Source organism: Schistocerca cancellata, chromosome 1 (genome assembly GCF_023864275.1).
Source record: "Schistocerca cancellata isolate TAMUIC-IGC-003103 chromosome 1, iqSchCanc2.1, whole genome shotgun sequence".
NCBI lineage: Eukaryota > Metazoa > Arthropoda > Insecta > Orthoptera > Acrididae > Schistocerca > Schistocerca cancellata.
Window position 1 is genome coordinate 1,148,106,517 of NC_064626.1, and position 11,697 is coordinate 1,148,118,213.

The following is an 11,697-nucleotide window of genomic DNA, read 5'->3' on the forward strand; positions in this document are numbered from 1 at the left end:
ACAAATTGTCCGCCCTTTCCCGCCATTTGTGGGGCCGGCGCTTCGGCGTACGACCGTGGCGTGCGAGGCCTGCCCTACAGAATTCCATTTCCCCGGCGGCAATCAATACTTGATTACGGCCCCTATGGCAGGCCCGGCCTCTCTTATTATTATTATGGAGGAGCAATTCCGGCGCCACTGCCACGATTATTACACACGATGGCCACCTGTGAACGCAGAGCGCAGCAAACTTAAGAGGAAATTCGAACGCTTTTATGAACTTTTTTCGTACGAGATTGGAACGTTTTGTTAGATTGGGAGTTTCTAACATCTGTCAGTTGTTTTTTCCTCTGTTACTGTTTGCATAAGGTAATACTTTTATATCTTGTTGACTGAAGAATGAGCGAACTGGATGGAGACAAATGTTCTAAATCGATATTTCATCCCCTGAAGAATCGGTACAAGGGCAATAACAGGCGAGAGAGTCTCCAACAACATTTCACATATATAATTTGTTTTTCCACTCATAACTGTTTCCATAGATTTGAAGCCTTTCAAATGGTACTGAGCACTATGGGTTTAACTTCTGAGGTCATCAGTCCCCTAGAACTTAGAACTTAAAACTACTTAAACCTAACCAACCTAAGGACATCACACACATCCATGCTCGAGGCAGGATTCGAACCTGCGACCGTAGCGGTCGTGCGGTTCGAGACTGTAGAGACTAGAACCGCTCGGCCACCCCGGCCGCCCTTGAAGCCTTTCTTCACGATTTGTCATCTACTGTTCTCGCCAGCTCTCATGTTTGTAACAGTGCCATACCTAGTTGTTTACCATCTTTTTCCGTTTTCTTGATCAACCGTTGCATAATTATTTAGTCCTTTGCTTTTAACAGGTATTTTTCTTAAGTTTTATTTTATGCAGAGACGTATTTTTATGAGCTGTTGCTTCAAAGACCTCTTCATTTTTGTCTTTTCCGTCGATTTTGATTTAATACAATATGCTGACTCGTAGTCCGCCCCCAATACCTGAGTGGTTTTCTACGGTTATGTGACCTATGTGTCACCGGCGGACCGGAATGGCAGCGGTACGGCAATACTAGTGCGCGACGGAATTGCCATCGAAGAAGTGACTTACCTTCCGTCAGGAAGGGGGCTGGCGATCACAGCACTGGGCACGCGCATCATTAACATTTACGCTCCATCAGGAACTGACCAACGCCGCGAACGATCGCTGTTCTACTCGGAGGATATCGCCCCCCTCTTTATCAGCCGCTTCGAGCAATATATCTTCGGCGGCGATTTTAACTGTGTGCTCCACCCCAAAGACCAAGTCCCACATTTCTCGACTTGTCAAGAACTTCGGCTCCTGGTTCGAGATCTGCTTCTCACCGACACGTGGGAGACAGTGCACGGTGACCGTCCCGGGCCGACATACCTTACTAGTCACTCAGCCAGTCGCCTAGACCGCATTTATGTCTCACGAGCTCTAGCACCGTGAGTATTGGACGCCGAACGTTGGCCGCTTGCCTTCTCCGATCATAGCGCTTTCATATGCACACTCACTCTACAACAGCAGCGGATATGGCGCAGCCGAGGACCCTGGAAGCTGAATGTGGCACATCTTCAAGCCCCGGAATGCCGTCAGATTATCGCCAACACATGGCTGGATTGCGAACGTCGTCTTCCCCGATACCCATCGACTCTAGCATGGTGGGTGGACTGTGCAAAACCAGCTTTTCGGCGTGTGCTAACACAATTCGGAAAAGATATCGCAGCTTGGCATCGTCACACATTGGACTTTTATTACACGATGCTTCGCGAACTCGACAGCCAACCACCATCTCCAAACCGACAAATGGAAAGCCGCCGAATTAAAGGTAAAATATTGTCTCTTACGAGGAAACGTTTGGAGGGGGTCGTAGTGCGATCGCGACGTCAAGACTGAGTGGAAGGAGAAAACCCGTCTATGCATCACATCGTGCTCGACAGCCGCCGACGCCGACAGCAGCTGATCACGGACCTCGTATTGCCAGGTGGTAGGGTCGTAAGACTCAGGCGGCGGTTACAGAAGCCTTCGCAGATCACTATCGCCGGTTTTACGACGAGGTGAATACAGAGGACGAGGAAGCGGACGATCACGACATACTGCAGCACGTGTCGCACACCCTCGACAATGCAGCAGCGGCGACGCTTTTAGGTGGAATTACACGAGACGACATCGAGGACGCGCTTAACAAGGGAGCACTCAACAAATCTCCCTGGCCAGACGGACTGCGGCTCGAGTTTTATCGTACTTTCCGCGATCTCATGATGCCCCGATGGATCATCATGTACCAAGAACTGATGACCCCCGGTTCCCACGTGCCACCTGCATTCGTGGAAGGTCTCCTTATACCGATACACAAGCCTTCCAGAGGTCGGACGGTCGAGGACTACAAGCCAATTGCAATGCTCAACTCGGACTATAAAATCTTCGCCCGACTACTCGCCAGCCGCATAAAGAAGGTTCTGCCCCTGCTCCGCTCAATGGAGCAAACGACACAGGGCGGAGTGACCAGCATGCAAACGGCAACCAGTGAATGCAGGGATTTAATAGCCATCGCCACATCCTGTCGCCTTCGAGCTGCTCTGATCTCCATTGATTTCGACCACGCCTTCGACAGAGTTCACCACAAGTTCCTTCTGTCCGTTATGTCCCGCATGGGCTTTCCGCCTGACTTTCTCGACATCTTTCAGCGCCTTTTCCGTGGAGCTGCATCCCGTGTACTGGTGAACGGACAGATTGCGGGTCCCTTTCCGATCCGACGGTCAGTTCGCCAAGGATGCCCACTCTCCATGATCCTTTACGCGATCGCGCTCGAACCACTTGTCGGAGGGTTGAAAAACAGGCTCTCAGGCATGTCATTGAGGGATCACACCTTTCACTGCAGGATATATGCTGATGACCTTCTATTACTTGTCCGATCTGGTGACGAGGTACGCTCGGCGATACAATGGATCAATCGCTATGGTTTGGCAGCGGGCAGCCTCATGAATGTGGCCAAGTCGGCAGCGATGCCCATTGGGAGAGGTCTACAGGAGGACGCTTTAGCCCCACTCCCACTAGTTAACAAGATCCGGTTCCTGGGCATAACATTTACACAGGATGTGCGCCGCATGGCTGCCATGAACTATGCACGATTACTACAGGCAATACGCACAGACGTTCGCGGGAACTTACTTCGACGGATGGACCTCCTACAGCGTGTGGAATACCTCAACCTTCACGTGGCAACTAAGATGATCCACATGCCCCAGGTCCTACCGATATCGACAGCGATGGCATACAGACTGCAAGCAGCGTTTGGATATTACCTTACAGCCGGACACCTATTCAAAGTCCGCTACGAAACACTCACCCTCCCTCCGCTTGATGGCGGACTGGGACTTATAAATGTACGAGCGAGGGCTACAGCATTATACTTGTGCACAATGATGAAATTGTGGACCCACAAAGATGCTTCCCTTACGGGTCGTCTGTTAGAGGAATTGCTGCCGGCGTCTCTTCTGCCACCTGTCACGGTTGCGCACATTACACCCTCACTCTCGCACCTCTCGGCATTTATTCTTGAGTATAGTTACGTGCACCCAGACCTTCTAACACTCGCACTGTCAAGGCGAGAGACTTTTACAGACTGCTGCTAAGGTCCATCCCTCGCAATGTGATTGAGAGGAAGAGCCCTACGACCCTGTGGCCTGCAGTGTGGAGAGCGGTCCAGAAGCCGTTCCTCCCCACGCGGGTACGAGCCGCGTGGTACCAGGTGGTGAACGGGAAGGTTGTAACACGACAAAGGTTGCACGCTATTGGGATGGCGGATTCCCCCCTGTGCCCACGTTGCCACCTCGTGGATACTGACGAACACCGTTTAACATGTGGATCGGCGTTAGAGGTATGTCTGCTAGTGCAGAAGATCCTCGCCTGCTACCTACGTATCGCGCCTCGCACAATTGAGCCACGGCTGCTCCTTTGTCCAGAGGATACTTATTTCCCACCTGCGAAGACTCACGCTCTCACATGGTTTAAAGACATGTCCATATACTACCTCTTTCGAGATGATGAGAAGATGGTGCTTGATTACTGGCAATTTCTTCAGGACAGTCATAGCACACTTGAGCGTACACCCCGATACCGACAACTATTTGCGAACTATTTGCGCAGTGTCTTCGATAACCCCCCTCACAGTTGGGGAGTACCGGGCAGAGGATGACCGCCTTCATGGGGCTCCACACGCTGCGAAATGTTCTACCAATTTGGAACATGGAATCTGTACGCAGATGGGCCATGCACATGGAATGGCGTGCGGGATTTGGTTACATTTTTCTTTCTTTATTATCTATCATCACACTATTGGTTTCAAATTCTATTTCATAGTTTAGAAGGAACTCTTGTTCTGTTGTTGCTACAGATGTACATTCTAATTTTGTTTGTCGTAACTGAAATACGCCTTTTTCCATCTATATATATATAAAAAAGGTTGGCAGAGGAAATCATTTACAATTAAAAAAATTTAAAAGAAAACAAAAAAAACAAAAAACAAAAAAAATTAGGGCGTCTGCCATCTCAGGAGGAGATCCCGGGTTCGAGAGAAAAAAAATTAAAAATAAAAAAAGTGGTCAGCGCGACAGCATATTAATTCTAAGGGCCCGGGTTCGATTCCCAGCTGGGTCGGAGGTTTTTCTCCGCTCAGGGACTGGGTGTTCTGTTTCCTAATCATTATTTTGTGCCCATCGACGTGTAAGTCGCCGAAGTGGCGTCAAATCCAAAGACTTGCACCCAGCGAACGATCTACCCGACGGGAGGCCCTAGTCATACGACATTTACATTTATTTATGACTCGGTACATAATCATTCTATTACACAATCCATTTGATATAATATGTATGTACTATGGAAAATGTTTAATTTCACAATAGCTGTGTGTCTTCGCACATATTAAGTAAACAGAATCGTCATCTCTTAAACATACTCCTACGAAACTGACGTCATGCGCTTATAAAATTACAGCATCTGTACGTAAAGGAATATGGAAGGTAGGCTAGACACAGAAATCGTAATAAACAGACCGTTACGTCAGTTGCAGAACATTATGACAGCAAATGTGTTGATTTTAAAAAGAAAGAACTATCGCTACATTAATCTAAATTCATGTGTGAAAACTGCGGAGAAGCTTAGAAATGTAATATGGGCGACAATTTTTGATCCAATCTTCCTCACCAACCGAAGTGGGGTAGTGGTACAGAGCGTGGGCAAGCCAGGTCCAAATCCCCGTCCGACCATACAGTCATATGTAACACATTTATTGGTTCTGCACCCGTCTTCAGTTTTTACACTTGTTTGCATTTACTTTCACTTAAGTTACGCTGGACAAGACTTGTGGCATTGCCAGCGTTTTTGTTGTAATCGTGTTTGTATTGTCAAATTATAGATTGCTGTCACGTGTTCATAGGCTACAGATCTACATCACTACTCTGCAAATCAAATTTAAGTGCCTGGCAGAGAGTTCATCGAACCACCCTCACAATTCTCTATTATTCCAATCTCGTATAGCGCGCGGAAAGATTGAACACCTATATCTTTCCGTACGAGCTCTGATTTCCCTTATTTGATAGTGCTGATCGTTTCTACCTATGTAGGTCGGTGTCAACAAAATATTTTCTCATTCGTAGGAGAAAGTTGGTGATTGGAATTTCGTGAGAAGATTCCGTAGCAACGACAAACGCCTCTGTTTTAATGTTGTCCAGCTCAAATCCTGTATCATTCCTGTGACACTCTCTCCCATATTTCTCGATAATAGAAAACGTGCTGCCCTTCTTTGAACTTTTTCGATGTACTCCGTCAGTCCTATCTGGTAAGGATCCCACACCGCGCGGCAGTTTCTAGACGACGGACAAGCACGCACTCCCCTCAGTAGATCTGTTGAATTTTCTAAGTGTCCTGCCAATAAAATGCAGTTGTTGGAGAGCCTTCCCCTGAACATTTTATATGTGTTCCAATTTAAGTTGTTCATTATTATAATTCCGATTTTAGTTCAATTTACGACCTTTAGATTTGACTGATTTCTCAAGTAACCGAAGTTTAGCGGATTTATTTTAGCACTCATGTGTATGACGTCACACTTCTCGTTATTTAGGGTCAATTTCCAATCTTCGCACCGTTCAGATATTTTTTCTAAATGGTTTTGCAATTTGTTTTGATCTTCTTATGACTTTATTAGTCGATAAACGACAGCATCATCTGCAAACAACCGAAGATGGCTGCTCAGATTGTCGCCCAAATCGTTAATATAGATGAGGAACAGCCAAGGGTTCTATAACACTACCTTGGGGAACGCCAGAAATCACTTGTTTTACTACATGACTTTCCGTCAATTACTACGAACTGTGACCTTTCTCACAGGAAATGACGAATACAGTCAAATAGCTGAGACGATATTCCATAAGCAAGCAATTTCACTGCAAGCCGCTTGTGTGGTACAGTGTCAAAAGCCTCCCGGAAATCGAAAAATACCAAATACTTTTGAAATCCCTAGTCAATAGCACTCAGCACTTCATGCGAGTAAAGAGCTAGTTGTGTTTCACAAGAATGATGTTTTCTAAACACAGGTCGACTGTGTGTCAATAGACCGTTTTCTTCGAGGTATTCATAATATTCGAACACAATATATGTTCCAGAATCCTGCTGCATATCGACGTTAATGATACGGGCCTGTAATTTAGTGGATTACTTTTACTACCTTTCTTGAATACTGGTGTGACCTGTGCAACTTTCCAGTCTTTGGGTACGGATCTTTCGTAGAGCGAACGTTTGTATTTGGTTGTTAAGTCTGGAGCTAATGCATCAGCATACTCTGAAAGGAACCTAATTGGTATACAGTCTGAACCAGAAGACCTGCTTTTATAAGTTATTTAAGTTGCTTCACTACTCCGAGCATATTTGCTTCTACGTTACTCATGTTGGCAACTGTACTTGATTTGAATTCTGGAATATTTACTCCGTCTTCTTTTGTGAAGGCATTTCGGAAGGTGGTTTTTAGTAACTCTATTTTGGCGCCACTGTCTTCGATAGTATCTCCATTGCTGTCGTGCAGAGAAGGGACTGACTGTTTCTTGCTGCTAACGTACTTCACATACGACCAGAATCTCTTTGGATTTTCTGCCAGGTTTCGAGACAAAGTTTCGTTGTGGAAGCTGTTATAAGCAGTTCCATCATAATCTGGACGTAAATACGTATTCAGATAAGAATGACATCTCAAGTCGCCACAGCCGTCACAAAATTACTTGTGTAGTGATACAACAAATTCAGCAGAGCCAACACGACAACGGAAACCAAAACCCCGCTTTCGTCCACTCCCTCGCCTCCCTTCCACCATTCCAGTTCTTCTACACTCAAGTGACAAAAATCACAATAACAATATGCACATATACAGATAGCGGTAGTATCGCGTACACAAGGTATAAAAGGGCAGCGCATTGGTGGAGCATTTTATTTGTGCTCAAGTGATTCATGTGAAATGGTTTCCGATGTGATTAGGCCGGACGACGGCAATTAACAGACTTTTAGAGAGGAATGGTGGTTGGAGCTAGACGCAGGAGACATCCATTTTCGGAAGTCGTTAGGTAATTCAGTATTTCGGCATCCACAGTGTCAAGAGTGTGTCGAGAACAACAAATTTCAGGCGTTACCTCTCACCATGGATAACTCAATGGCCTACGACCTTCATTTAACGACCGAGAGCACCGGCATTTGCGTAAAGTCGTCAGTGCTAACACACAAGCAACACAACGCGAAGTAACCGCAGAAATCAATGTGGGACGTACGACGAACGTATCCCTAAGGATAGTGCGGTGATGTTTGGCGTTAATGTGCTATGACAACAGACGACTGACGCGAGTGCCTTTGCTAACAGCTCGACACCGCCCACAGCGCGTCTCCTGGACTCGTGACCGTATCGGTTGGATCTAGACAACTGGAAAACCGAGTCCAGATTTGAGATGGTAAAAGCTGATGATAGTAGGGTTCGACCTTGGAGCAAATCCCCACGAAGCCATGGACCCAAGTTGTCAACAAGGCACTGTACAAGCTGGTAGTGGCTCCACGATCGTGTAGGCTGTGTTTACGTCCAACTGAACCGAACACTGACTGGAAATGGCTATGTTCGCCAACTCACAGACCATTTGCAGCCATTCATGAACCCCATGTCCCAAACAATGATTGAACTTTATGCATGACACTGCGCCATGCCACCCGACCGATATTGTTCGTGATTGGTTAGAAGAAGATTACACACAATTTGAGCGAACGATTTGGTCACCCAGATCTCCCGACATTGTTCCATCGAACATTTATGGGACATAATCGAAAGGTCATTTCGGGCACAAAATCCTGCACCGGCAACACATTCGCAATTATGGACGGCTATAGAGACATATGGCTCAATATTTTTGCAGGGGACTTTCAGTGACTTGTTGAGTCCATACCGCGTCCAGTTTCTGCCCTACGCTGGACAAAAGGAGATCCGACACGATATTAGGAGGTATCCCATGACTTTTGTCGCCCCAGTGTGTATTAAAATTTCTTTTCATTGCTGGGGAGGGCAGGGGACATTTTTGTCTATATTCCGCGCTGACGGTTCTGCACAACCATTAGACTCCATTACGGCGGCGGCTAGCAACATGCTACAGTATATCTGAGTCAACTCCCCTTTGCGTTTGCTTAAGTTACGTGATTACTCGTTCTCCGACAATGATAGAGCCTCAAAATAAGTAACTCTCATTAGCTCCAGACCTTAAAATTGCGAAACAATAAAATTTGAATTTTCTTCGTAGTCTTGCTATGGTAAAGAAGATGGTGACAGTAGGTTTGACTTCAAAACGAAGAAAAGAAAGATAAATGACAGATGAAATAACTTTATTTTAGACTGGAAGTGAATGTGAAGGTAAAAGAGGCATTCGAGCGATCCCCGTAGGTCTTAGGAATACTTGAAAATTGTAACAGTCCACTGTGAAGACCTTCCAAATTCATAGTCCATTCGATCGGATGACACAAAAATAAAGTAAACCAGAAAGTAAATATCATAATAAACTCAATTTTTCTAATGTAGATTTCCCCTAATGATGGGACCATGGTTTCGATAATGCGATTGAGTTGATTTTTGTTGTTATTAAGGAATCTGAAATAGGACGCTCCGATTTCCGTCAAAATGCCCGTATACCTCGTGCACGGCTGGTGACACTTGCTAGGTCTGCAACTTTGCTTCCGCCGTTTTTTCTCGAAGTTCGAGACTTTATTCTGAAAAACCTACAAAAAATTTACGATTCACAGTATTGGCCATCTTTTGCCACTGCTTTCTCCTAGCTTTAGGGCGGCATACGAATCCCGCAGTGTATAAACTGGTCATCTTTTGAGGGGAGTCATGAACCGATCCAATTTTACACTTGTTCATATGACCGCAAGTGCTGGACAGTTTAATAAGTAGCAACTGATTGGTAGTCCTAATGTGTTTCGTTGACTAAGACTGCAGTTCGCCTGTGATGTGGAAGCTGTTTTTGGAGGGAGTACATGGCTGACCTTGGCAGTTGTGTTGGGCAACCACGCAGATTATAGAGGCCCTGAAGCTTTTCTAGACGCTAATATATTGGCTTGGAAGACGTGGGGTACAGCAGAGGTCGAGTGCCATAGATCGAGAAAGGTGGCAGTCGGAGGGAGGGATATCTGGAGAATACAGCAGGTGGGGTAGAACTTACCATTCCAACGTTTCCAAGTATGTTTTGACGGGATTTTCGACATGGGACCGTGCGCTGTCATGCTGCAAAATCATTTTTTCGTGTCTATCGCTGTAGTATGGCCGTTTGTCTTTCAGTGTTCGGCTCAAACACATCAACTGTTTTCGATCATGATCTCCTGTGATTGTTCCCGTCGGTTGCAGTAGCATCGAAAGCTTTCTCTCTTTCACAACCATGCCGGTCTTCAACGTCAGAATCACCATTCTTGAAGCATGGAAACCATTTTCTGCGAAGTTCTGTCACTAACAGGCGTCTCATCATAGGTCTTACCCAGCTTTTTATGAGTCTCAGCCGCAGATTTCTTCATATCAAAGCAGAAAATAAAAGCTTCCTCAGATGACGAGAATTGGGCTCATAAGTTAACGTATTCAGTCCAGAATAACTTTACGATGCAATCGAAAATCGACATATTTTGATGGCGTTATTTTCTCAAATGCCTAAGCTTGCTGTATGACACGACGAACGACTTGCACCACTACTTTCCACTACTGCCGTCTTTCGCAAAACGGCGGAAGCAAAGTTGTAGACCTAATAGGATTTCGTAGTAAAGATGCTCCTTAAAAACTTAAAATTGTTGTGCAGACTAATGTATGAGATTATTTTGAGGTGCTGTTCTGATGTCCCGATTTAAGATAAATGTAAGTTGTCATAAAATATTTGAAAGATGGATGCTTAAGGCAGGAGAAAGAAAGAATTGTAATATACGTGGTAGGCGGTTAGGGAAGCTAGAAGCTGGGGGGAATATGATGACAAAGTGAATTATACTAAAGATGCTTGCAGTAAGCAGCGGTAATAAGAAGAGTGCAATGGACTTTTCTTGAAGCATCGCTAGTACTGTTGTCCATTCTCGTTCAGTACTGATAATAGAATTGTAAGACGTTTAATCGTGATTTTAATGTATGGCTGCATAGTACAGTTTCTCCAAAAACGGAGCATTAGACAAGGTATGTTAATGCCCTAAACTGGAGAGAGAGCGTCAGAGCTGCAGATTCGAACGCTAAGTTAATCTGAAATTCCTTATTCAGCATCTAAATTGCCGTAATTTGAATCTCAAGCACCACAGTATCTTGATAATTGGCGCAGCCTTTAAAAGAAGGTATAATCATGACGCAATATTAAGGGGCATCAACCTCGATCTCACAACTGGCCTGTGGTTCATCAGGGTAATAGCTTGGATAGTGAGGCGAGACTACTACAACAAAACAACATACAGGAAGTAACGGAGTGCGTGGATGCAAGAGAAAAAGCCGTGCTGATCTTTCAGGACATCAGTTTCCGTTCCTTTAGTCGTACATATCCCGACGAAGGACAGTAAAACATATCTAGATCAAGATCCATGAATGATAGCTAGTTCATCATCCCCCTGCGAACACTAGTCGATCAGCATTTTACTTCAGAATGAGATTTTCACTCTGCAGCGGAGTGTGCGCTGATATTAAACTTCCTGGCAGATTAAAACTGTGTGCCGGACCGAGACTCGAACTCGGGACCTTTGCCTTTCACGGGCAAGTGCTCTACCAACTGAGCTACCCAAGCACGACTCACGCCCCGTCCTCGCAGCTTTACTCCTGCCAGTACCTCGTCTCCTACCTTCCAAACAGAGCACTTGCCCGCGAAAGGCAAAGGTCGCGAGTTCGAGTCTCGGTCCGGCACACAGTTTTAATCTGCCAGGAAGTTTCATATCAGCGCACACTCCGCTGCAGAGTGAAAATCTCATTCTGGAAACATCCCCCAGGCTGTGGCTAAGCCATGTCTCCGCAATATCCTTTCTTTCAGGAGTGCTAGTTCTGCAAGGTTCGCAGGAGAGCTTCTGTTAAGTTTGGAAGGTAGGAGACGAGGTACTGGCAGAAGTAAAGCGGCGAGGACGGGGCGTGAGTCGTGCTTGGGTAGCTCA

At 45.7% G+C, this 11,697-nt stretch overlaps 1 non-coding gene across 1 annotated transcript; it reads right to left on the reverse strand.

The window, feature by feature from the left end:
* Positions 1 to 11,265: 11,265 nt before the first annotated feature.
* On the reverse strand, positions 11,266 to 11,340 carry Trnas-uga (transfer RNA serine (anticodon UGA)). The gene has a single exon. It is a non-coding gene; the product is annotated as a tRNA-Ser (tRNA).
* Between the last annotated feature and the right edge of the window lie 357 nt (positions 11,341 to 11,697).